Here is a 24,052-nt window from a genome sequence, read left to right on the forward strand (position 1 = left end):
CGGCGTGGAGGAGAGCCCCCGCGCATGTCCCAGAACACGCCGGCGGTTCTGCGCATGCGTGGGATCATGCTGGCCCTTTGCCGCATGCGCAGACTCATGCAGACCCTTCGGCGCCGGTTGGTGCGGCGCCAATCCCTCCGGCGTCTGCCTGTTGATGCCGTAGTGGTTTGTGCCGGTTTTCCCGCCGTCATGGGGACTTCGTCTCCGGAAAGGAGAATCCTGTCCATAGAGTCACAGAGCTTTACAGCATGGAAACAGGCCCTTCGGCCCAACTTTTCAATGCTGCCTCATTTTTGCTACTAAGCTAGTCCCAATTGCCCGTATTTGGCCTGTATCCCTCTATACCCAGCTTGGCCATATAACATAGAACATAGAACAGTACAGCACAGAACAGGCCCTTCGGCCCTCGATGTTGTGCCGAGCAATGATCACCCTACTCAAACCCACGTATCCACCCTATACCCGTAACCCAACAACCCCCCCCCCCCCCCCCCCCCCCTTAACGGGCAATTTAGCATGGCCAATCCACCTAACCCACACGTGTAGACTCCGCAGAGACAGTGACCCAGCCGGGAACCGAACCTGGGACCCTGGAGCTGTGAAGCATTTATGCTAACCACCATGCTACCGTGCTGCCCTAACTGTCTCAATGCTTTTGTACCCGCCTCTACGACTGCCTCTGGCAGCCCGTTCCAGATGCTCACCACCCTCTGTGTGAAATAATTGCCCCTCTGGACCTTTTTGTATCTCTCCCCTCTCACCTTAAACCTCTGCCCTCTAGTTCTAGACTCCTCTACCTTTGGGAAAAGATGTTGACTATCTACCTTATCTATGCTCCTCATTATTTTATAGACCGCTATAAGATCGCCCCCAAGCCTCCTATGCTCCAGGGAAAAAAGTCCCAGCCTATCCAGCCTCTCCTTATAACTCAGACCATCAAGTCCTGGTAGCATCCTCGTAAATCTGTTCTGCACTCTTTCTAGTTTAATAATATCCTTCCGATAATAGGGTGACCAGAACTGAACACAGTATTCAATGTGTGGCCTTACTAATGTCTTGTACAACTTCAGCAAGGCTTCCCAACTCCTGTATTCAATATTCTGACCAAAGAAACCAAGCATGCCAAATGATTTTAGAATCATAGAATTTGCAGTGCAGAAGGAGGCCATTCAGCCCATTGAGTCTGCACCGGCCCTTGGAAAGAGCACCCTATTTAAGCCCATGCCTCCACCCTATCCTCGTACCCAGTAACCCCACCAAACTTTTTTGGACACTCGGGGCAATTTATCATGGCCAATCCACCTAACCTGCACATCTTTGGACTGTGGGTGGAAACCGGAGCACCCGGAGGAAACCCACGCACACACGGAGAGAACGTGCAGACTCCGCACAGACAGTGACTCAAGCCGGGAATCGAACATGGGACCCTGGAGCTGTGAAGCAACTGTGCTAACTACTGTGCTACCATGCTACTCAGGTAGCATCACCCTGTCCCCCTGTGACTCCACCTTCAAGGAGCTATGAACCTGGAGTCCTAGATCTCTTTGTTCTATAACACTCAACTCCTTACCATTAACTGAGTAGGTCCTGCCCTAATCTGATCGACCAAAATGCATCACCTCACATTTATCCAAATTAAACTCCATCTGCCATTCATCGGCCCACTGGCCCAATGGATCAAGATCCCGTTGCAATCTCAGATAATGTTCTTCACTATGCCAACAATCTTGCTGTCAATGTTTAAGAGAAAAAAATCTGCCGATTGGGATTCAATGGAAGTGACAGGTTGGATTGGAATTTGGTTTGCTACAGGTACAGGACTGAGCAAAGACCTGGATAATTCACAGTTGCATTCCTGTCTCAGTAAGAGGCAAGCAGCAACAGGCACCCTGATACAATGGTTAGGGCAGCCTTGCTGAATTGTTGGAATAGTCGGTTTACCAATTCGAGCTGGAAAAATTCATGAAAACAGACTTCCCCATAAAATAATAAACGTGCCAATCAAATGAAACTTTAAAAAAATGTGTCCACCCTGTCCCAATTGTTTACCGCAGCACCCACCAGATTAATATTTAATTTCTAAAGATTGCAAGGTAATGCTAGAAAAATTGGCGGCGGGGGGCGACAGTTCAGCTCAGTAAATTCACCTAAGAATAGACAGAAAACACGGAGATGAACTTTATTTGCTGAAATTGAAACAGATAAATGGTTATTTTCATGTGAATCTGTCTGGAAATAGTTGTGGTGTTTGAGAGAGCCGACTTCAGCAATTGGGTGAAAGTTTGTTCAGAGTGTGGAACTGACTGTGTGCACCACCACCCCTGCTGCTGGGAGACCAGGGGTGACTGTGTGCACCTCCACCCCCTGCTGCTGGGAGACCAGGGGTGACTGTGTGCACCTCCACCCCCTGCTGCTGGGAGGGACCAGGGGTGACTGTGTGCACCTCCACCCCCTGCTCCTGGGAGGGACCAGCTCTCTCTCTCCACCGGATGTGGCCTGCCAGGTTCCTCCAGTGTCGAAGCAGGTTTCCTGAATGTGTCCGGCGGCGGCAGGTGATCGCTAGCCCTGCCCAATGCGATCGCTGGAGTTTGGATTGGGAGTGGTGAAGCGCTTGAAGCGAGCGAGCAGCCGGCAGCAGCTCAGGTGGAGGCAGCAGGTCCAGAGATCGTGTGGCCCAGCCAGGAACAGGGAGGGGTCGAGGCAAATAACTACCCTGGAGTTGTTGGCAAGCGGAAAATCGAAGCTCCCCACACTCCAGAGCTGACTGGTGGGTAAGTGAGGAAGCTGTGTCCTTTTGACTGTTAATATTTCAGGGTGTGTGTGCAGGAAAGTACCTGTGTCCTCGCCACTCTCACTGACTGCAGTATATACAGGTACTGGCTACAGTATATATAGGTACTGGCTACAGTATATAGGTACTGGCTACAGTATATACAGGTACTGACTACAGTGTGTACAGGTACTGACTACAGTATATACAGGTACTGACTGCAGTGTGTACAGGTACTGACTACAGTATGTACAGGTACTGGCTACAGTATATACAGGTACTGACTACATTAAATACAGGTACTGACTACATTATATACAGGTACTGACTACAGTATATACAGGTACTGGCTACAGTATATATAGGTACTGACTACAGTATATACAGGTACTGACTACATTACATACAGGTACTGGCTACAGTATATACAGGTACTGACTACATTATATACAGGTACTGACTACAGTATATACAGGTACTGACTACAGTATATACAGGTACTGGCTACAGTATATATAGGTACTGACTACAGTATATACAGGTACTGACTACATTATATACAGGTACTGACTACAGTATATACAGGTACTGGCTACAGTATATATAGGTACTGACTACATTATATACAGGTACTGACTACAGTATATACAGGTACTGACCACAGTGTGTACAGGTACTGGCTACAGTATATACAGGTACTGACTACAGTGTGTACAGGTACTAGCTACAGTATATACAGGTACTGACTACAGTGTGTACAGGTACTGGCTACAGTATATACAGGTACTGACTACAGTGTGTACAGGTACTGACTACAGTATATACAGGTACTGGCTACAGTATATACAAGTACTGACTGCAGTGTGTACAGGTACTGACTACAGTGTGTACAGGTACTGGCTACAGTATATACAAGTACTGACTGCAGTATATAAAGGTACCAACTGCAGTGTATACAGGTACTGACTGCAGTATATGCAGGCACTGATGACTGTATATACAGGTACTGGCTACAGTATATGCAGGTACTGACTGCAGTTTGTACAGGTACTGACTACAGTATATGCAGGTACTGACTACAGTATATACAGGTACTGACTGCAGTATGTACAGCTACTGACTACAGTATATGCAGGTACTGGCTACAGTATATACAGGTACTGGCTACAGTATATACAGGTACTGGCTACAGTATATACAGGTACTGACTACAGTATATACAGGTACTGACTACAGTGTGTACAGGTACTGGCTACAGTATATACAAGTACTGACTGCAGTATATAAAGGTACCAACTACAGTGTGTACAGGTACTGACTGCAGTATACGCAGGCACTGATGACTGTATATACAGGTACTGGCTACAGTATATGCAGGTACTGGCTACAGTATATGCAGGTACTGACTACAGTGTGTACAGGTTCTGACTACAGTATATACAGGTACTGACTGCAGTTTGTACAGGTACTGACTACAGTATATGCAGGTACTGACTGCAGTATGTACAGGTACTGACTACAGTATATACAGGTACTGACTACAGTATATGCAGGTACTGACTACAGTTTATATAGGTACTGGCTGCAGTTTGTACAGGTACTGACTACAGTATATACAGGAACTGACTACAGTGTGTACAGGTACTGACTACAGTATATACAGGTACTGACTACAGTGTGTACAGGTACTGACTACAGTATATACAGGTACTGGCTACAGTATATACAAGTACTGACTGCAGTGTGTACAGGTACTGACTACAGTGTGTACAGGTACTGGCTACAGTATATACAAGTACTGACTGCAGTATATAAAGGTACCAACTGCAGTGTATACAGGTACTGACTGCAGTATATGCAGGCACTGATGACTGTATATACAGGTACTGGCTACAGTATATGCAGGTACTGACTACAGTATATACAGGTACTGACTGCAGTATGTACAGCTACTGACTACAGTATATGCAGGTACTGGCTACAGTATATACAGGTACTGGCTACAGTATATACAGGTACTGGCTACAGTATATACAGGTACTGACTACAGTATATACAGGTACTGACTACAGTGTGTACAGGTACTGGCTACAGTATATACAAGTACTGACTGCAGTATATAAAGGTACCAACTACAGTGTGTACAGGTACTGACTGCAGTATACGCAGGCACTGATGACTGTATATACAGGTACTGGCTACAGTATATGCAGGTACTGGCTACAGTATATGCAGGTACTGACTACAGTGTGTACAGGTTCTGACTACAGTATATACAGGTACTGACTGCAGTTTGTACAGGTACTGACTACAGTATATGCAGGTACTGACTGCAGTATGTACAGGTACTGACTACAGTATATACAGGTACTGACTACAGTATATGCAGGTACTGACTACAGTTTATATAGGTACTGGCTGCAGTTTGTACAGGTACTGACTACAGTATATACAGGAACTGACTACAGTGTGTACAGGTACTGACTACAGTATATACAGGTACTGACTGCAGTTTGTACAGGTACTGACTACAGTATATGCAGGTACTGACTACAGTATATACAGGTACTGACTGCAGTATGTACAGGTACTGACTACAGTATATACAGGTACTGGCTACAGTATATACAAGTACTGACTGCAGTATATAAAGGTACCAACTGCAGTGTGTACAGGTACTGACTGCAGTATATGCAGGCACTGATGACTGTATATACAGGTACTGGCTACAGTATATGCAGGTACTGACTACAGTGTGTACAGGTTCTGACTACAGTATATACAGGTACTGACTGCAGTTTGTACAGGTACTGACTACAGTATATGCAGGTACTGACTACAGTATATACAGGTACTGACTACAGTATATACAGGGACTGACTACAGTATATACAGGTACTGGCTACAGTATATACAGGTACTCACTACAGTGTGTACAGGTACTGACTAGAGTATATACAGGTACTGACTACAATATATACAGGTACTGACTACAGTATATACAGGTACTGACTACATTATATACAGGTACTGACTACAGTATATACAGGTACTGGCTACAGTATATACAGGTACTGACTACAGTATATACAGGTACTGACTACAGTGTGTACAGGTACTGGCTACAGTATATACAGGTACTGACTACAGTGTGTACAGGTACTGGCTACAGTATATACAGGTACTGACTACAGTGTGTCCAGGTACTGGCTAAAGTATATACAAGTACTGACTGCAGTATTTAAAGGTACCAACTACAGTGTGTACAGGTACTGACTGCAGTATATGCAGGCACTGATGACTGTATATACAGGTTCTGACTACAGTATATACAGGTACTGACTGTAGTATATAAAGGTACTGACTGCAGTATATAAAGGTACCAACTGCAGTGTATACAGGTACTGGCTACAGTATATACAGGTACTGGCTACAGTATATACAGGTACTGGCTACAGTATAAACAGGTACTGACTGCAGTGTGCACAGGTATTGACTACAGTATATGCAGGTACTGGCTACAGTATATACAGGTACTGGCTACAGTATATACAGGTACTGGCTACAGTATATACAGGTACTGACTGCAGTGTGTACAGGTATTGACTACAGTATATGCAGGTACTGACTACAACAGGTACTGACTGCAGTGTGTACAGGTACTGACTACAGTATATACAGGTACTGACTACAGGGTGTACAGGTACTGACTACAGTATATGCAGGTACTGACAGCAGTGTGTACTGGTACTGACTACAGTATATACAGGTACTGACTACAGTATATACGGGTTCTGACTACAGTATATACAGGTACTGACTGTAGTATATAAAGGTACTGACTGCAGTATATAAAGGTACCAACTGCAGTGTATACAGGTACTGGCTACAGTATATACAGGTACTGGCTACAGTATATACAGGTACTGGCTACAGTATAAACAGGTACTGACTGCAGTGTGTACAGGTATTGACTACAGAATATGCAGGTACTGGCTACAGTATATACAGGTACTGCCTACAGTATATACAGGTACTGGCTACAGTATATACAGGTACTGACTGCAGTGTGTACAGGTATTGACTACAGTATATGCAGGTACTGACTACAACAGGTACTGACTGCAGTGTGTACAGGTACTGACTACAGTATATACAGGTACTGACTACAGGGTGTACAGGTACTGACTATAGTATATGCAGGTACTGACAGCAGTGTGTACTGGTACTGACTACAGTATATACAGGTACTGACTACAGTATATACAAGTACTGACTGTAGTATATAAAGGTACTGACTACAGTGTGTACAGGTTCTGACTACAGTATACACAGGTACTGGCTACAGTATATACAAGTACTGACTAGTATATAAAGGTACTGACTGCAGTATATAAAGGTACCAACTGCAGTGTATACAGGTACTGGCTACAGTATATACAGGTACTGGCTACAGTATATACAGGTACTGGCTACAGTATATACAGGTACTGACCAGTGTGTACAGGTATTGACTACAGTGTGTACAGGTACTGACTACAGTATATACAGGTACTGACTACAGGGTGTACAGGTACTGGCTACAGTATATACAGGTACTGACTACAGGGTGTACAGGTACTGACTACAGTATGTACAGGTACTGACTACAGTGTATACAGGTACTGACTACAGTATATACAGGTACTGACTACAGTGTATACAGGTACTGACTACAGTGTTTACAGGTAGTGACTGCAGTGTGTACAGGTACTGACTGCAGTGTGTGCAGGCACTGACTGCAGTATATACAGGTACTGGCTACAGTATATACAGTTACGGACTACAGTATACACAGATACTGACTGCAGTATATACAGGTACTGACTACAATATATACAGGTACTGACTACAGTATATACAGGTACTGGCTACAGTATATACAGGTTCTGACTACAGTATATGCAGGTACTGACAGCAGTGTGTACAGGTACTGACTACAGTGTACAGGTACTGACTACAGTATATACAGGTACTGACTACAGTATATACAGGTACTGACTACAGTATATACAGGTACTGACTGCAGCATGTTCTGGTACTGACTACAGTATATGCAGGTACTGACTACAGTATATGCAGGTACTGACAGCAGTGTGTACTGGTACTGACTACAGTATATACAGGTACTGACTACAGTATATACAGGTACTGACTGCAGCATGTTCTGGTACTGACTACAGTGTGTACAGGTACTGGCTACAGTATATACAGGCACTGGCTACAGTATATACAGGTACTGACTGCAGCATGTTCTGGTACTGACTACAGTATATACAGGTACTGACTTCAGCATGTTCTGGTACTGACTACAGTATATGCAGGTACTGACTGCAGCATGTTCTGGTACTGACTACAGTATATACAGGTACTGACTACAGTATATACAGGTACTGACTGCAGCATGCACTGGTACTGACTACAGTATATACAGGTACTGACTGCAGTATATACGGGTACTGACTACAGTATATACAGGTACTGGTTACAGTATATACAAGTATTGACTGCAGTATATAAAGGTACTGACTGCAGTATATACAGGCACTGATGACTGTATATACAGGTACTGGCTACAGTATATACAGGTACTGGCTACAGTTTGTACAGGTACTAGCTACAGTATATACAGGTACTAATTACAGTAAATACAGGTACTAACTACAGTGTATACAGGTACTGACTGCAATGTGTCCAGGTATTGACTACAGTATATACAGGTGCTGAGTACAGTATATACAGGTACTGGCTACAGTATATACAGGTACTGACTGTAGTGTGTACTGGTACTGACTACAGTATATACAGGTACTCACTGCAATGTGGCCAGGTATTGACTACAGTATATATAGGTACTGGCTACAGTATATACAGGTACTGGCTACAGTATATACAGGTACTGACTGCAGTGTGTACAGGTATTGACTACAGTATATGCAGGTACTGACTACAACAGGTACTGACTGCAGTGTGTACAGGTACTGACTACAGTATATACAGGTACTGACTACAGGGTGTACAGGTACTGACTACAGTATATGCAGGTACTGACAGCAGTGTGTACTGGTACTGACTACAGTATATACAGGTACTGACTACAGTATATACGGGTTCTGACTACAGTATATACAGGTACTGACTGTAGTATATAAAGGTACTGACTGCAGTATATAAAGGTACCAACTGCAGTGTATACAGGTACTGGCTACAGTATATACAGGTACTGGCTACAGTATATACAGGTACTGGCTACAGTATAAACAGGTACTGACTGCAGTGTGTACAGGTATTGACTACAGAATATGCAGGTACTGGCTACAGTATATACAGGTACTGCCTACAGTATATACAGGTACTGGCTACAGTATATACAGGTACTGACTGCAGTGTGTACAGGTATTGACTACAGTATATGCAGGTACTGACTACAACAGGTACTGACTGCAGTGTGTACAGGTACTGACTACAGTATATACAGGTACTGACTACAGGGTGTACAGGTACTGACTATAGTATATGCAGGTACTGACAGCAGTGTGTACTGGTACTGACTACAGTATATACAGGTACTGACTACAGTATATACAAGTACTGACTGTAGTATATAAAGGTACTGACTACAGTGTGTACAGGTTCTGACTACAGTATACACAGGTACTGGCTACAGTATATACAAGTACTGACTAGTATATAAAGGTACTGACTGCAGTATATAAAGGTACCAACTGCAGTGTATACAGGTACTGGCTACAGTATATACAGGTACTGGCTACAGTATATACAGGTACTGGCTACAGTATATACAGGTACTGACCAGTGTGTACAGGTATTGACTACAGTGTGTACAGGTACTGACTACAGTATATACAGGTACTGACTACAGGGTGTACAGGTACTGGCTACAGTATATACAGGTACTGACTACAGGGTGTACAGGTACTGACTACAGTATGTACAGGTACTGACTAAAGTGTATACAGGTACTGACTACAGTATATACAGGTACTGACTACAGTGTATACAGGTACTGACTACAGTGTTTACAGGTAGTGACTGCAGTGTGTACAGGTACTGACTGCAGTGTGTGCAGGCACTGACTGCAGTATATACAGGTACTGGCTACAGTATATACAGTTACGGACTACAGTATACACAGATACTGACTGCAGTATATACAGGTACTGACTACAATATATACAGGTACTGACTACAGTATATACAGGTACTGGCTACAGTATATACAGGTTCTGACTACAGTATATGCAGGTACTGACAGCAGTGTGTACAGGTACTGACTACAGTGTACAGGTACTGACTACAGTATATACAGGTACTGACTACAGTATATACAGGTACTGACTACAGTATATACAGGTACTGACTGCAGCATGTTCTGGTACTGACTACAGTATATGCAGGTACTGACTACAGTATATGCAGGCACTGACAGCAGTGTGTACTGGTACTGACTACAGTATATACAGGTACTGACTACAGTATATACAGGTACTGACTGCAGCATGTTCTGGTACTGACTACAGTGTGTACAGGTACTGGCTACAGTATATACAGGCACTGGCTACAGTATATACAGGTACTGACTGCAGCATGTTCTGGTACTGACTACAGTATATACAGGTACTGACTTCAGCATGTTCTGGTACTGACTACAGTATATGCAGGTACTGACTGCAGCATGTTCTGGTACTGACTACAGTATATACAGGTACTGACTACAGTATATACAGGTACTGACTGCAGCATGCACTGGTACTGACTACAGTATATACAGGTACTGACTGCAGTATATACGGGTACTGACTACAGTATATACAGGTACTGGTTACAGTATATACAAGTATTGACTGCAGTATATAAAGGTACTGACTGCAGTATATACAGGCACTGATGACTGTATATACAGGTACTGGCTACAGTATATACAGGTACTGGCTACAGTTTGTACAGGTACTAGCTACAGTATATACAGGTACTAATTACAGTAAATACAGGTACTAACTACAGTGTATACAGGTACTGACTGCAATGTGTCCAGGTATTGACTACAGTATATACAGGTGCTGAGTACAGTATATACAGGTACTGGCTACAGTATATACAGGTACTGACTGTAGTGTGTACTGGTACTGACTACAGTATATACAGGTACTCACTGCAATGTGGCCAGGTATTGACTACAGTATATATAGGTACTGACTACAGTATATACAGGTACTGACTACAGTATATGCAGGTACTGACAGCAGTGTGTACTGGTACTGACTACAGTATATTCAGGCACTGACTACAGTAAATACAGGTACTGACTACAGTATATATAGGTACTGACTACAGTGTGTACAGGTACTGACTACAGTATATACAGGTACTGACTACAGTATATACAGGTACTGACTGCAATGTGGCCAGGTATTGACTGCAGTATGTACAGGTACTGATTACAGTGTGTACTGGTACTGACTAGAGTATATACAGCTGCTGACTGCAGTATATACAGGTACTGACTGCTGCATATAAAGGTACTGACTACAGTATATACAGGTACTGACTGCAGTGTGTACAGGTACTGACTACAGTGTGTACAGGTACTGGCTACAGTATATACAGGTACTGGCTACAGTATATACAGGTACTGACTGCAGTGTGTACAGGTACTGACTACAGTGTGTACAGGTACTGACTACAGTATACACAGGTATTGGCTACAGTATATACAAGTACTGACTGTAGTATATAAAGGTACTGGCTACAGTATATACAGGTACTGACTGCAGTGTGTACAGGTACTGACTACAGTGTGTACAGGTACTGACTACATTATACACAGGCACTGGCTACAGTATATACAAGTACTGACTGTAGTATATAAAGGTACTGACTGCAGTATATAAAGGTACCAACTGCAGTGTATACAGGTACTGGCTGCAGTATATACAGGTACTGGCTACAGTATATACAGGTACTGGCTACAGTATACAGGTACTGACTACAGTGTGTACAGGTACTGACTGTAGTGTGTACAGGTACTGACTACAGTATATACAGGTACTGGCTACAGTGTTTACAGGTAGTGACTGCAGTGTGTGCAGGCACTGACTGCAGTATATGCAGGCACTGACTGCAGAATATACAGGTACTGGCTACAGTATATACAGGTACTGACTACAGTATACACAGATACTGACTGCAGTATATACAGGTACTGACTACAGTATACCCAGGTACTGACTACAGTGTGTACAGGTACTGACCACAGTATATACAGGTACTGACTACAGTATATACAGGTAATGACTACAGTATACACAGATACTGACTGCAGTATATACAGGTACTGACTGCAGTGTGTACAGGTACTGACTACAGTGTACAGGTACTGGCTACAGTATATACAGGTACTGACTAGTGTGTACTGGTACTGACTACAGTATATACAGGTACTGACTGCAGCATGTACTGGTACTGACTACAGTATATACAGGTACTGACTACAGTATATACAGGTACTGACTGCAGCATGTACTGGTACTGACTACAGTATATACAGGTACTGACTATAGTATATACAGGTACTGACTGCAGCATGTACTGGTACTGACTACAGTATATACAGGTACTGACTGCAGTATATACAGGTACTGACTGCAGTATATTCAGGCACTGACTACAGTAAATACAGGTACTGACTACAGTATATACAGGTTCTGACTGCAGTATATACAGGCACTGACTACAGTAAATACAGGTACAGACTGCAGTATATACAGGTACTGACTACAGTGTGTACAGGTACTGACTACAGTGTACAGGTACTGGCTACAGTATATACAGGTACTGACTAGTGTGTACAGGTACTGGCTACAGTATATACAGGTACTGACTACAGTATATACAGGTACTGACTACAGTGTGTACAGGTACTGACTACAGTATATACAGGTACTGACTACAGTATATACAGGTACTGGCTACAGTATATACAGGTACTGACTAGTGTGTGTAGAGGTACTGACTGCAGTATACACAGGTACTGACTGCAGTATATACAGGTACTGACTGCAGTATACACAGGTACTGACTGCAGTATATACAGGTACTGACTACAGTATATACAGGTACTGGCTACAGTATATACAGGCACTGGCTACAGTATGTACAAGTACTGACTGCAGTATATAAAGGTACCAACTGCAGTGTGTACAGGTACTGACTGCAGTATATGCAGGCACTGATGACTGTATATACAGGTACTGGCTACAGTGTGTACAGGTACTGGCTACAGTGTGTGCAGGTACTGGCTACAGTGTGTACAGGTACTGGCTACAGCATATACAGGTACTGACTACAGTATATACAGGTACTGGCTACAGTATATACAGGTATTGACTGCAGTGTGTACAGGTACTGGCTACAGTATATACAGGTACTGGCTACAGCGTGTACAGGTACTGGCTACAGCATATACAGGTACTGGCTACAGTGTATACAGGTACTGACTGCAGTGTGTCCAGGTACTGGCTGCAGTATATACAGGTACTGACTGCAGTATATACAGGTACTGACTGCAGTGTGTGCAGGTACTAACTACAGTATATACAGGTACTGACTGCAGTGTGTACAGGTAGTAACTACAGTATATACAGGTACTAACTACAGTATATGCAGGTACTGACTGCAGTGTGTACAGGTACTGACTGCAGTGTGTCCCGGTACTGACTGCAGTGTGTACAGGTACTGACTGCAGAGTGTCCAGGTACTGACGGCAGTGTGTACAGGTACTGCCTGCAGTGTGTAGAGGACCTGACTACAGTGTGTGCAGGTACTGACTACAGTATATACAGGCACTGACTGTAATGTTTACATGTACTGACTGCAATTTGTGCACGTAATTTTGCAGCTTAGTGCTTAGGTTGTGCGACTGTTCCAAATTCAAGGGTGCGTGTGTTGGAAAGTCCCTGTGAGTATCCCTAATACAAATTGCATTTGCACTAATGTCATGCCTTTAAGTTAATTAGACAGAAATGTTTCTGCATCATGTTAACCTGCTGGGACAGTAAGTAATTAAGGAGGGAAATGGATCTTTATTCCAAGGGGGGGCGGGGCGGGGCTGGCGCATAAAAGTAGGAAAGTTTTCCTCGAACTGCAGAGAACATTGGAGCGATCACCCCTGCAGTACTGTGTCCAGTTTTGGCCACCTGACTGAAGGACGGATAAAGTTGCATTGGAAGTAGTTCAGAGCAAGTTCACTAGCCTGTTTCCTGGGAGGAAGGGATTGTTTCATGAAGAATGACCGAGCAGGTTGAGCCGATACTCAGGAGAACAAAAGCTGAATTTTTTGAAAGATATAAGATTGTGAGCGGGTTTCACAGGGTAGATGCTGAATGGATAATTCTTCCCCTGGGTGAATCTAACTATTTTAAAGTAAGATTTTAACATGGAGATGAGGGGACAATTTGTTCTATCAGAGGGTCATTAACCTTTGGAACAGAGAGCAGAGACTGAGTAATTGAATATATTTAAGGTGGAGTTCGGCAGGTTTTTGATTGACAGGAGGGTACTGGGGAGTTAGCCAGGGACGTGGAGATGAAGCCACCATCAGATCAGCCATTGTCTTATTGAATGGTGGAGTAGGTTCGAGGGGATAACTGGCCACTGTTCCTGTTTCTTATGTGTTATGAAGCAGAAAAGGTGGTTTGCGCAGCGGAAAGCACAGAGACCAGATGGGGTTGAGAAAAGCATGCACAAGAGGACGGTGTCAGTAGAATAGAGAGTTTATGGGGAAGGAATGGATGTTACAGAATTCTGATGGGACAAAACATAAGGTTGAAAAACAGGAACAGGAGCCAATGCTGGTCAGCAAGAATGGGTGCAAGAAGAGGACTCGGGGATAGTCAGCACCAACTCGAGGAGAGTGAGGGGAGGACCCAGGGGCAGGCAGTCAGCAGCACTGAAAGGCCAGAGCAAGGGGAGGACCTCACTCTCGAGGAGAGTGAGGGGAGGGCCCAGGCAGTCAACAGCACCTTGAGGAGAGTGAGGGGAGGACCCAGGGACAGGCAGTCAGCAGCACCTTGAGGAGAGTGAGGGGAGGGCCCAGGGACAGGCAGCAAGCAACACCTCGAGGTGAGTGAGTGGAGGGCCCAGGGACAGGCAGTCAGCAGCACCTCGAGGAGAGTGAGGGGAGGACCCAGGGACAGGCAGTCAGCAGCACTGAAAGGGGAGAGCGAGGGGAGGACCCAGAGACAGGCAGTCAGCAGCACTGAAAGGCGAGAGCAAGGGGAGGACCTCACTCTCGAGGAGAGTGAGGGGAGGGCCCAGGCAGTCAGCAGCACCTTGAGGAGAGTGAGGGGAGGACCCAGGGACAGGCAGTCAGCAGCACCTCGAGGAGAGTGAGGGGAGGGCCCAGGGACAGGCAGTCAGCAGCACTGAAAGGGGAGAGCGAGGGGAGGACCCAGGGACAGGCAGTCAGCAGCACTGAAAGGGGAGAGCGAGGGGAGGACCCAGGGACAGGCAGTCAGCAGCACTGAAAGGGGAGGACCCAGGGAGAGGCAGTCAACAACACCTCGAGGAGAGCGAGGGGAGGACCCAGGGAGAGGCAGTCAACAACACCTCCAGGTGAGCGAGGGGAGGGCCGAGGGCCTGGCAGTCAGCAGCACTGAAAGGGGAGAGCGAGGGGACGGCCCAGGGACAGGCAGTCAGCAACACCTAGAACCCGACGTCATAAGAGAAACAGGTTCACTGGTGAGAAACCGCCGTTACAGATGGTTATCAGGTCACTAAGGTTAGAAAACAGATTATTTTGAAAAGAAGGCACTAACAACATTTTAAGAAAGAAACACAGCAACAGTGATATAAAGCAGAGGCAAGGTAAAATAATGTTGCATTCGTAAACCAAAGTCAGATAAGGTTAACATAAGGGAAGCCAATTTGAGTCATGACAGGACAGCTTGGTTATGTGGAATGCGTATCTTGTTCTATGTGGGAAGCTGTGGTGGCTCTTGATGACCACAAGTGCAAGAAGTGTCACCAGCTGCTTACTGCCTATCCCGAGACCTATCGCTCTCCTCGGGGTGTTGCTTGCTGCCTGGCCCTGGGCCCTCCATTCACTCTCCTCGAGGTGTTGCTTACTGCCTGCCCCTGGGCCCTCCATTCACTCTCCTCGAGGTGTTGCTTACTGCCTATCCCGAGACCTATCGCTCTCCTCGGGGTGTTGCTTGCTGCCTGGCCCTGGGCCCTCCACTCACTCTCCTCGAGGTGTTGCTTGCTGCCTGGCCCTGGGCCCTCCATTCACTCTCCTCGAGGTGTTGCTTACTGCCTATCACGAGACCTATCGCTCTCCTCGAGATGTTGCTTGCTGCCTGGCCCTGGGCCCTCCATTCACTCTCCTCGAGGTGCTGCTTGCTGCCTGCCCCTGGGCCCTCCATTCACTCTCCTCGAGGTGTTGCTTACTGCCTATCCCGAGACCTATCGCTCTCCTCGGGGTGTTGCTTGCTGCCTGCTCCTGGGCCCTCCATTCACTCTCCTCGAGGTGCTGCTTGCTGCCTGCCCCTGGGCCCTCCATTCACTCTCCTCAATGTGCTGCTGACTGCCTACCCCTGGGCCCTCCTCTCACTCTCTCCTCAAGGTGCTGCTTGCTGCCTGTCCCTGGGTCCTCCATTCACTCACCTCGAGGTGTTGCTGACTGCCTGTCCCTGGGACCTCCATTCACTGTCCTCGAGGTGTTGCTGACTGCCTGTCCCTGGGACCTCCATTCACTCTCCTCAAGGTGCTGCTCACTGCCTGTCCCTGGGTCCTCCACTCACTCTCCTCGAGGTGTTGCTTGCTGCCTGTCCCTGGGTCCTCCACTCACTCACTTCGAGGTGTTGCTTGCTGCCTGTCCCTGGGACCTCCATTCACTCTCCTCGAGGTGCTGCTTGCTGCCTGGCCCTGGGCCCTCCACTCACTCTCCTCAAGGTGCTGCTGACTGCCTGGCCCTGGGCCCTCCCCTCACTCTCCTCAAGGTGTTGCTGACTGCCTGTCCCTGGGTCCTCCATTCACTCACCTCGAGGTGTTGCTGACTGCCTGGCCCTGGGTCCTCCTGTCACTCTCCTCAAGGTGCTGCTGACTGCCTGTCCCTGGGCCCTCCATTCTCTGTCCTCGAGGTGTTGCTGACTGCCTGGCTTGGGCCCTCCCCTCACTCTCCTCAAGGTGTTGCTGACTTCCTGGCCCTGGGCCCTTCACACTCTCCTCGAGGTGCTCCTGACTGCCTGTCCCTGGGTCCTCCACTCACTCTCCTCGAGGTGCTCCTAACTGCCTGTCTCTGGGTCCTCCGCTCACTGTCCTCGAGGTGTTGCTGACTGCCTGGCCCTGGGTCCTCCTGTCACTCTCCTTGTGGTGTTGCTGACTGCCTGTCTCTGGGTCCTCCACTCACTGTCCTCGGGGTGCTCCTGACTGCCCGTTCCCAAGTCCTCCACTCACTGTCCTCGAGGTGTTGCTGACTGCCTGTCCTTGGGTCCTCCACTCACTCTCCTTGAGGTGCTGCTGACTGCCTGGCCCTGGGCCCTCCCCTCACTCTCCTCAAGGTGTTGCTGACTGCCTGACCCTGGGCCCTCCACTCACTGTCCTCGAGGTGCTCCTGACTGCCTGTCCCTGGGTCCTCCCCTCACACTCCTCAAGGTGTTGCTGACTGCCTGGCCCTGGGCCCTCCACTCACTCTCCTCGAGGTGCTCCTAACTGCCTGTCTCTGGGTCCTCCGCTCACTGTCCTCGAGGTGTTGCTGACTGCCTGGCCCTGGGTCCTCCTGTCAGTCTCCTTGTGGTGTTGCTGACTGCCTGGCCCTGGGTCCTCCTGTCACTCTCCTTGTGGTGTTGCTGACTGCCTGTCTCTGGGTCCTCCACTCACTGTCCTCGGGGTGCTCCTGACTGCCCGTTCCCAAGTCCTCCACTCACTGTCCTCGAGGTGTTGCTGACTGCCTGTCCTTGGGTCCTCCACTCACTCTCCTCGAGGTGTTGCTGACTGCCTGTCCCCGAGTCCTCCACTCACTCTCCTCGAGGTGTTGCTGACTGCCTGTCCCTGGGTCCTCCTGTCACTCTCCTCGAGGTGTTGCTGACTGCCTGTCCCTGGGTCCTCCCCTCACACTCCTCAAGGTGTTGCTGACTGCCTGGCCCTGGGCCCTCCACTCACTCGCCTCGAGGTGCTCCTAACTGCCTGTCTCTGGGTCCTCCGCTCACTCTCCTTGAGGTGCTGCTGACTGCCTGGCCCTGGGCCCTCTCCTCACTCTCCTCAAGGTGTTGCTGACTGCCTGTCCCTGGGCCCTCCACTCACTCTCCTCGAGGTGCTGCTGACTGCCTGTCTCTGGGTCCTCCGCTCACTGTCCTCGAGGTGTTGCTGACTGCCTGGCCCTGGGTCCTCCTGTCACTCTCCTCGAGGTGTTGCTGACTGCCTGTCCCCGAGTCCTCCACTCACTCTCCTCGAGGTGTTGCTGACTGCCTGTCCTTGGGTCCTCCACTCACTCTCCTCGAGGTGTTGCTGACTGCCTGTCCCCGAGTCCTCCACTCACTCTGCTCGAGGTGTTGCTGACTGCCTGTCCCCGAGTCCTCCACTCACTCTCCTCGAGGTGTTGCTGACTGCCTGTCCCTGGGTCCTCCTGCCGCTCTCCTCGATGTGCTACTGACTGCCTGTCCCTGGGTCCTCCTGTCGCTCTCCTCGAGGTGTTGCTGACTGCCTGTCCCTGGGTCCTCCCCTCACACTCCTCAAGGTGTTGCTGACTGCCTGTCCCTGGGTCCTCCTGCCGCTCTCCTCGATGTGCTACTGACTGCCTGTCCCTGGGCCCTCCACTCACTGTCCTCAAGGTGTTGCTGACTGCCTGTCCCTGGGTCCTCCCCTCACACTCCTCAAGGTGTTGCTGACTGCCTGGCCCTGGGCCCTCCACTCACTCTCCTCGAGGTGCTCCTAACTGCCTGTCTCTGGGTCCTCCGCTCACTGTCCTCGAGGTGTTGCTGACTGCCTGGCCCTGGGTCCTCCTGTCACTCTCCTTGTGGTGTTGCTGACTGCCTGTCTCTGGGTCCTCCACTCACTGTCCTCTGGGTGCTCCTGACTGCCCGTTCCCAAGTCCTCCACTCACTGTCCTCGAGGTGCTCTTGACTGCCTGTCCTTGGGTCCTCCACTCACTCTCCTTGAGGTGCTGCTGACTGCCTGGCCCTGGGCCCTCTCCTCACTCTCCTCAAGGTGTTGCTGACTGCCTGTCCCTGGGTCCTCCACTCACTCTCCTCGAGGTGCTGCTGACTGCCTGGCCCTGGGTCCTCCACTCACTGTCCTCGATGTGCTGCTGACTGCCTGGCTCTGGGTCCTCCACTCACTCTCTCCTCAAGGTGCTGCTCACTGCCTGTCCCTGAGTCCTCCACTCACTCACCTCGAGGTGCTGCTTGCTGCCTGTCCCTGGGTCCTCCATTCACTCTCCTCAAGGTGCTGCTCACTGCCTGTCCCTGAGTCCTCCACTCACTCACCTCAAGGTGTTGCTTGCTGCCTGTCCCTGGGACCTCCATTCACTCTCCTCGAGGTGCTGCTTGCTGCCTGGCCCTGGGCCCTCCACTCACTTTCCTCGAGGTGTTGCTGACTGCCTGGCCCTGGGTCCTCCTGTCACTCTCCTTGTGGTGTTGCTGACTGCCTGGCCCTGGGTCCTCCTGTCACTCTCCTTGTGGTGTTGCTGACTGCCTGTCTCTGGGGCCTCCACTCACTCTGCTCGAGGTGTTGCTGACTGCCTGTCCCCGAGTCCTCCACTCACTGTCCTCAAGGTGTTGCTGACTGCCTGTCCCTGGGTCCTCCTGTCGCTCTCCTCGATGTGCTACTGACTGCCTGTCCCTGGGTCCTCCTGTCGCTCTCCTCGAGGTGTTGCTGACTGCCTGACCCTGGGCCCTCCACTCACTGTCCTCAAGGTGTTGCTGACTGCCTGTCCCTGGGTCCTCCCCTCACACTCCTCAAGGTGTTGCTGACTGCCTGGCCCTGGGCCCTCCACTCACTCTCCTCGAGGTGCTCCTAACTGCCTGTCTCTGGGTCCTCCGCTCACTGTCCTCGAGGTGTTGCTGACTGCCTGGCCCTGGGTCCTCCTGTCAGTCTCCTTGTGGTGTTGCTGACTGCCTGGCCCTGGGTCCTCCTGTCACTCTCCTTGTGGTGTTGCTGACTGCCTGTCTCTGGGTCCTCCACTCACTGTCCTCGGGGTGCTCCTGACTGTCCGTTCCCAAGTCCTCCACTCACTGTCCTCGAGGTGTTGCTGACTGCCTGTCCTTGGGTCCTCCACTCACTCTCCTTGAGGTGCTGCTGACTGCCTGGCCCTGGGCCCTCCACTCACTCTCCTCGAGATGCTGCTGACTGCCTGGCCCTGGGTCCTCCACTCACTCTCCTCAAGGTGTTGCTGACTGCCTGTCCCTGGGTCCTCCACTCACTCTCCTCGAGGTGCTGCTGACTGCCTGGCCCTGGGTCCTCCACTCACTCTCCTCAAGGTGTTGCTGACTGCCTGTCCCTGGGTCCTCCACTCACTCTCCTCGATGTGCTGCTGACTGCCTGGCTCTGGGTCCTCCACTCACTCTCCTCGAGGTGTTGCTGACTGCCTGGCCCTGGGTCCTCCTGTCACTCTCCTTGTGGTGTTGCTGACTGCCTGGCCCTGGGTCCTCCTGTCACTCTCCTTGTGGTGTTGCTGACTGCCTGTCTCTGGGTCCTCCACTCACTCTCCTCGAGGTGTTGCTGACTGCCTGTCCCCGAGTCCTCCACTCACTCTCCTCAAGGTGTTGCTGACTGCCTGTCCCTGGGTCCTCCCGTCGCTCTCCTCGAGGTGTTGCTGACTGCCTGTCCCCGAGTCCTCCACTCACTCTCCTCAAGGTGTTGCTGACTGCCTGGCCCTGGGTCCTCCCGTCGCTCTCCTCGAGGTGTTGCTGACTGCCTGTCTCTGGGTCCTCCTGTCGCTCTCCTCGATGTGCTGCTGACTGCCTGGCTTGGTATCCCCCTGTTGCAGTCTCTTCTAGATGCTACTGACTGCTTGTCCCTGGGTCCTTTGTCCGCACTCTCCTCAATCCAAGCTCTTATATTGCTGCATGCAGTCACAGAACTCAAGCTGCAGCTGGAGTCACTGTGGCGCATCCATGAGGCTGAGAGCTATGTGGATAGCACGTTCAGTGAGATGGTCACACTGCAGCCTAGGAGGCTGGAAACAGAAAGAGAGTGGATGATTGCAAGGCAGTGCAAGAAAACTAGGCAGCTCGTGCAGAAGTTGTCTGGAGTCCCGCTCACCAATCAGTTTTCTGTTTTGGTTACCGGGTAGGGCATTGGTTCCTCAGACAACTGCAATCAGATCCAGATTTGTGGCACCACAGGCAGCTCTGCTTAAAGAGTGGGAGAAAGAAGAGAAGAGCAGTAGTGATGGGGGATTCGTCAGTTAGGGGGGGAGCAGACAGGCATTTCTGTGGCCATAGACGTGACTCCAGGATGGTATGTTGTCTTTGTGGGAGGAGGGACCGACAGAGGCTAGATGGCCACAGCTGAATAGGACTGGGATAACTAGACTCACAGGGAGTTTTGCCACTGCTGTTGTTCCCGGTGAAGGGGTAGCTGAAATTAGATTCAACTACATTGACAGGGAGATACGACCCTGAGGGAAAATTCAGAGCAGGGAATGGATGATGGGGAATTACTGAGTGATTCATCACGACAGAAGCTGCACACGTATAAAAAGTGTACAGCACAGGAAATTGACAGTGTTAAAAGGTATATATGGAAATCCAAGGAGCATAGCAAATAAAGTCAATGAGCTGATGGACACAGATAGACACATGGCAGGATGATATCATTACAGAATATAAAAACAGACAGCAAAAGTTTTTACAAATATATAAAGCAAAAAAGAGTGGCTAAGGTAAATATTGGTCCTTTAGAGGATGAGAAGGGAGTTTTAATAATGGGAGATGAGGAAATGGCTGAGGAACTGAACAGGTTTTTTGGGTCGGTCTTCACAGTGGAAGACACAAATAACATGCCAGCGACTGATAGAAATGAGGCTATGACAGGTGAGGACCTTGAGAGGATTGTTATCACTAAGGAGGTAGTGATGGGCAAGCTAATGGGGCTAAAGGTAGACAAGTCTCCTGGCCCTGATGGAATGCATCCCAGAGTGCTAAAAGAGATGGCTCGGGAAATTGCAGATGCACTAATGATGATTTACCAAAATTCACTAGACTCTGGGGTGGTCCCGGTGGATTGAAAATTAGCAAACGTGACACCACTGTTTAAAAAAGGAGGTAGGCAGAGAGCAGGAAATTATAGGCCAGTGAGCTTAACGTCGGTAGTAGGGAAGATGCTGGAATCTGTCATCAAGGAAGAAATAGCGAGGCATCTGGATAGAAATTGTCCCATTGGGCAGACGCAGCAAGGGTTCATAAAGGGTAGGTCGTGCCTAACTAATTTAGTGGAATTTTTTGAGAACATTACCAGTGCAGTGGATAACGGGGAGCCAATGGATGTGGTATATCTGGATTTCCAGAAAGCTTTTGACAAGGTGCCACACAAAAGGCTGCTGCATAAGATAAAGATGCATGGCATTAAGGGTAAAGTAGTAGCATGGATAGAGGATTGGTTAATTAATAGAAAGCAAAGAGTGGGGATTAATGGGTGCTTCGCTGGTTGGCGATCAGTAGCTAGTGGTGTCCCTCAGGGATCCGTGTTGGGCCCACAATTGTTCACAATCTACATAGATGATTTGGAGTTGGGGACCAAGGGCAATGTGTCCAAGTTTGCAGATGACACTAAGATGAGTGGTAAAGCGAAAAATGCAGAGGATACTGGAAGTCTGCAGAGGGATTTGGATAGGTTAAGTGAATGGGCTAGTGCCTGGCAAATGGAATACAATGTTGACAAATGTGAGGTTATCCATTTTGGTAGGAATAACAGCAAACGGGTTTATTATTTAAACGATAAAATATTAAAGCATGCTGCTGTGCAGAGAGACCTGGGTGTGCTAGTGCATGAATCACAGAAAGTTGGTTTACAGGTGCAACAGGTGATTAAGAAGGCAAATGGAATTTTGTCCTTCATTGCTAGAGGGATGGCGTTTAAGACTAGGGAGGTTATGCTGCAATTGTATAAGGTGTTAGTGAGGCCACACATGGAGTATTGTGTTCAGTTTTGGTCTCCTTACTTGAGAAAGGTCGTACTGGCACTGGAGGGTGTGCAGAGGAGATTCACTAGGTTAATCCCAGAGCTGAAGGGGTTGGATTATGAGGAGAGGTTGAGTAGACTGGGACTGTACTCGTTGGAATTTAGAAGGATGAGGGGGGATCTTATCGAAACATTTAAAATTATGAAGGGAATAGATAGGATAGATGCGGGCAGGTTGTTTCCACTGGCGGGTGAAAACAGAACTAGGGGGCATAGCCTCAAAATAAGGGGAAGTAGATTTAGGACTGAGTTTAGGAGAAACTTCTTCACCCAAAGGGTTGTGAATCTATGGAATTCCTTGCCCAGTGAAGCAGTTGAGGCTCCTTCATTAAATGTTTTTAAGGTAAAGATAGATAGTTTTTTGAAGAAAAAAGGGATTAATGGTTATGGTGTTCGGGCCGGAAAGTGGAGCTGAGTCCACAAAAGATCAGCCATGATCTCATTGAATGGCGGAGCAGGTTCGAGGGGCCAGATGGCCTACTCCTGCTCCTAGTTCTTATGTTCTAATGTTCTTTTGTTCTAACAGCTGAAGGCAGGGCACATAGCAGCTCAACATGGCTGGATATCGGCAGGATAGGGAGGGGGATAAAAAGATGGGGGCACAGCGTTGTTAGTTAAAGAATCAATGACAGCTCAGAGAAGGGAGGATACACCAAATGAAGCTGAAAATTAGGCCATATGGGTTGAGCTCGGGCAGCCACACTGAGGATTGTACTACAGACCCCCAAATAATGGAAGGGCGTTCGAGCAAATATGGAGGCAGATTTCTGAGTGGAATGCGAACAGAGCAGTGATCAACAACCCTAATGTCAATTGGGATACGGATTGTTGGAGACTCAAACAACCCTAATGTCAATTGGGATACAAAGAACAAAGAATAGTACAGCCCAGGAACAGGCCCTTTGACCCTCCAAGCCTGTGCCGACCATGCTACCCGTCTAAACTAAAATCTTCTACACTTCAACACGTATCCGTCTATTCCCATCCTATTCATGTATTTGTCAAGATGCCTCTTAATCGTCACTATCGTCCCTGCTTCCACCG

General features: G+C 48.3%; 2 protein-coding genes across 2 annotated transcripts in view; both read left to right on the forward strand.

Annotated features, from left to right (window-relative positions):
- Window positions 1-24,052, forward strand: part of LOC119965729 (adhesion G protein-coupled receptor E1-like) — a 98,884-nt gene that overhangs the window by 44,860 nt on the left and 29,972 nt on the right. The gene's annotated exons all lie outside the window — the stretch shown is intronic.
- LOC119966672 (protein FAM83H-like) overlaps window positions 2,490-24,052 on the forward strand; it is a 105,487-nt gene continuing 83,924 nt past the window's right edge. Inside the window, 1 exon segment of the mRNA XM_038798731.1 lies at window positions 2,490-2,771. The gene's annotated coding sequence lies outside the window, so the exon portion shown is untranslated.

This window comes from Scyliorhinus canicula, chromosome 5 (genome assembly GCF_902713615.1).
Source record: "Scyliorhinus canicula chromosome 5, sScyCan1.1, whole genome shotgun sequence".
Lineage (NCBI taxonomy): Eukaryota > Metazoa > Chordata > Chondrichthyes > Carcharhiniformes > Scyliorhinidae > Scyliorhinus > Scyliorhinus canicula.